General features: G+C 48.2%; 1 long non-coding RNA gene across 1 annotated transcript; it reads left to right on the top strand.

Moving 5' to 3' along the window:
* Positions 1-1,147, top strand: LOC122391072. The gene is made up of 2 exons (XR_006258270.1): positions 1-168; positions 435-1,147. It is a non-coding gene; the product is annotated as an uncharacterized LOC122391072 (long non-coding RNA).
* Positions 1,148-4,556: the final 3,409 nt, after the last annotated feature.

Below are 4,556 nucleotides of genomic sequence, written 5' to 3'. Positions count from 1 at the left end.
TGCACTGCTTGCAGATCACTTCCAGACGGGCCGCGGCACGCGCTACATGCGAGCCTGGTCGAGTTGTGGGAGCAGTGTCAACGCAGCAAGATGTGCAAACCGCAATCCGCATCGTCATTGGAGGCAGCCGAGCCGAAACGCCCACTCATTCGGCAGCCGGCGCCGCTGGTGAGTTGGACCTTCTGCTTTTGTTTGCCGACGGCGGTGTGCGGTACTTTGGGGCACGACTCGCTGCCTGTGCCACGTCAATTGAAATGTGCCATGTGCAGTTGACTTTTCTCCTGACTTCCCAGTAAGCATGTTCTTCCGCTTTCCATGTTAATCTGTAGGTTTTATGTGAGTTTTGAACTTAATACTTACTTGTCTTTGAGTGTGGTGATGGAGCCATCAGCTTTACGTGGGTTTTAAATTTTAATCGATACTGTTTTTCGCAGCACTGTCGGCGCCGTCGGCTGATGCTCGGTGCCAGGATCAACCTGAATCTCCTCTGGGAAGACATGCGCGCCGTCTTTTCGGCCGCTGGTGGTCCGACCTCTCCTGCCATCTATCGGCCGACGGGCGAAACTGAGGCGCTGCAGAACGCGTGGAACGAGCTACGAGAGCTGGCTATACTGAACAGCGGCGAGGGGCCTAGACTGGAAGCTCCGCCTGAACCAGGGTCCAGCACAGGAGTTTAACGGCAAACAATTTTCTCAGTGTGTGTATGATTAATTGAAGTGTTTCCGAACAGCCTGAGGAATTATAGGAGCTAGCGCAGCACGTTATAGAGCTCACGCAAATGTCAGAATCATGTCATTTGAGCGGCGATTCCTGGGCAGACCGCCCATTTTCTCACTGCATCACGAGTCTTTCTGCGGGCGCGGGGCTGTCTGAGGCTGTGATTGGTCCGTGTCAGAGCTGGCGCAGCTCCGGTGTTGTGGGGTGACCGCCGGGGCTGCCGGTGGGGAGAGGGCGGCGCCACGTCCCGCGGTGGCGGCGGCTCGTGCGGCGCCGCTCGGTCGCGCCGCTCGTCCCGTTTACACGTGCCAACCTGTGATGGATTGGGGGCCGGCGAGCCCCATTGTTTATGATTGTTTATGTTTATGGACGCTGATGGACAAGTGTGACCCGTGATATGATGTGATAGATACATACAAGAGTTGTCAAAGATGATGTTTTCGGGTGGGGCGTTTGGTAAAGCGTGCAACCGTTGCAACACAAAAAGGTATCGAGTCTTCTCTTACATCTTTTATTCTTAAGAAGCCAAGTACCAGATATATAAGTAAATTTAACTAAGCATCGTACATAGAGTGCAAACTTATTGAACTTATGAAAGGAGTTCCAGAAAACCCAAGAGGGAATCACTAGCAGTCTTTTTTCTAAGCATCGGGAAGCTGATCATCAGCTCAGGCTGATAATCAGAGCATCATACATGCCTTGATTTCCTGTTTCTCATGCACCCTCCCCTCCCCCCCCCTCCAAAGCAATTATTTGAAATCCCACGACTTTTTTCTTTCAGGCGTTAGTATGCATACGGCGGTGAGTGTGCCTGCAATAATGGTCGCTCACCTCATGATGCTCCTCCGAGTCCTCAGGGTAATATCTATACCTACTTCACTCTTTACGTATAGAAATATGCATTACAATTAGTCCTGTTTTCGTTCCATCTGGAAAATTATTGTGCAATTATTAAGCCATAAGCACGCGCCATCATGCACTTATGAGGTAGCCAAAACACATACCTACATGGCTTTATGCTGTAAGTTTAAAAAGCGAAATGCTAGAATAAGCGGGTAGTTGGCCACCTTTGCAACTGAATACTGAAACTGCAGTGCCTGATTTGCGTTTGCATTAACCATAAAGTTGGGCACTTCAAATTATGGAGCAGCTTAGCTGTCATGCGGTGTAGGCGTGGTAGGGTAGAAACCTTCCACCTATTTCACCATTTTGACATATAGCTCTTAAACGTTGCATGGTAAGAATGGCTTTGATAACCTAAAATAAATCGTTAGATCCCTACCAATAAACATAATAAAATGACGTTCGTCAGAGTATCTATACTGCATGACATGCGTTGGGCTTCTTGTAGCAATCTTACGCTTTCATTTTATTTATCAAATCAGCAAAGCCGGGTATCACCCCCTGGCCAGCTTCATCAGCTTGACACCAAACCTTTGCCAATGAATACAGGCCTTCCTCACGGTCGGGTAAGGTAAGGCTAATAACGGATAGCAAAGGTCAAAGTCGCACGGGACCAGTCCAAATAGGTACCTATTATTTATTCGTCGTTCTAGACTCTTCTAAATTATTTTGAATCGTCTTACATATTGGAGCAGGGATGGTGCATGCTCTCAAGAGGGTAGTAAAAACATTTTTCTCTCTCGTTGTTTTCAGCATCGTTGAAAACAATTTACGATAATGTTTTTAAACCATACCTATATAAGCAAACGGTGTTGTAACTTGTAGGTATATTTACCAGTATAACGCCTTTTGGGGCGACTAACGGAGCGAGCGAGAGGGTGGGCCTTGCACGTGCGAAATTTCGAGGGGGTACCTCCAACTGACTTGTGCACGGCACCCTACTAACCGGTCTCTAGCGATGTGTCAAATTTGAGCACAATCGGCCCAGCCGTTCTCGAGATCTGGGAGCGGCACCCTGCACGTGCGCACGTGCAGAAAGGGTCCCAACTGACTTGTGCACGGCACCCTACTAACTGGTCCCTAACCGTGTACCAAATTTGAGCGTCATCGGTCCAGCCGTTCTCGAGATCTGGAAACGACCCCTGCACGTGCGCACGTGCAGCAGCACCCCAACTCTGGCACATGGATATGCAGTGCCTAGTGGGTGCCTACCTACATGCCAACTTTCAGCGCAATCGGCCAAGTAGTTACCGAGATATTGCAACAATTACAAAACTGACACCTCTTCGTTTTGCACGTGGCACGTGCATAAGGGGTCACCCACATGCATCGGGAATAGTCCAATACTTGGTAGAAGGAATGAAGCTACCCTACAAAAATTACCGCGAGTAAATCGGTCAAGTGGTTGCTGAGATACGAGTATAAGCCTCGCAAAAGCGTCCGCACGGCCGGCCGGCCGGCCGGCCGCTCATACTCGGAAATTTCCGTTAATCTAAGGAAAGACTACGCTCGCTTCGCTCGCTCCGTAATAACTACAGTCTACTTTAGCTCTGTTAGAAAATGCGGAGCTTAGGAACAGCTGAGTGTTTTTATTTGATGTATTATCCCTACCGATAACTACTCTATCACGACGTGTTGATGTTTGCTATCAATAACTAGGCCAACTAGGGACAAGATGAACTATATTATTACTCCCAACTCAAAGCACTCAATTTTCTTTGCCATGATTTTTTTTTTTGTGCGGTACCGAATGAAATTCATTCTCCTATCTAAAATGCAATATGCATAGTACGACGCTACGTCAGACAGCGGCCATTGGTCAACGCAGACGGCAGATATACCTATGCATTTAAATAAATGTCCCTTCTTCTCTCCGTCTCCGCGGGGCTGGATAGTTCAAGCAACTGCCGCTAGATGGCAGAGGCGCCCGGCCTATCGCTGCGCCTGCAGCGGCGCGGCTATACTGTGCCGCACGGCTCCATTGCATTGCGGGCGGCGTCGGTGAATCAAATTTGTTGAGGAATCGACGGAGCGAGGCCTTATGACGAGGGAAAAATGGAGCACCATGCACTCGAACTACACAGCAATATCAGCCAAGGTCTTGCCCTCACCACGGATTGCTTGGCGTGGTTGATACTTGATCGTCAATCTGCGAGTTTGCTTGCGGTTGGGTTGGTCCTGAGGAAAACAAAAACGGATCAGTTTGGTGTCATCTCCGCGAAGTACTTGACATTCCATGTACCTAAATACATGTTAGCTAGTGGATACGATTGTTCATCGAAATTAACCAGCTATGTCGCAATTGCGCCTGAGTCATCACGAAACAGATATCAGTCCCACGCACAAGGGGGAAAAGCTCAAATTATTGAGCGCTCAAAAAAATTGAGCGGGCCCCATTATGAAGGAATAGGCGAAACGATGGTATTTTACAATGCCTCTAGCGTCACACTACGGCAAATATCGTATCCAAATAAGGTATCAATGGCAAGAGAGAGCAACAAGGTTTCTTCTCGAACACTCGCCGTGATAATTTATATCGGTGTTTTTGGAAAGAAATGCCCTAAAGACGCTCAACTTTTTGAGCGCCACTTGTCCTTCGGGACCGCGATACTCAATAAATTGAGCGCCACGACAGACGACAGTCAGCTGGCGCTCAAAAAATTGAGTGCCGGCCAGCACCTACACTCAATTTATTGAGCCTTCTCCGTGACAGGTGAAGCCGGTACTGGCTGCCATTTTTGATGTTATGTTCGTTGAAATACGTTAAACTGAGTTGAAACAGAAATGCAGGAAGTTGAATGCTACGTGGTACCTAAACTTTTCACAAACCCATGGCATCATGTCACATTTTCCGCTAGTAGTTTTATCGGTCGCCTTTCGGATTCGGCACACCTCAAATAATTATACAGGGCTTGAATAATCCGTATGAATACTGT

Source organism: Amphibalanus amphitrite, unplaced genomic scaffold (genome assembly GCF_019059575.1).
Source record: "Amphibalanus amphitrite isolate SeventyFive unplaced genomic scaffold, NRLGWU_Aamphi_draft 000420F_arrow, whole genome shotgun sequence".
Lineage (NCBI taxonomy): Eukaryota > Metazoa > Arthropoda > Thecostraca > Balanomorpha > Balanidae > Amphibalanus > Amphibalanus amphitrite.
Note: the sequence above shows the minus strand (reverse complement) of the source record. Positions and strands in the feature narration are given on the sequence as shown.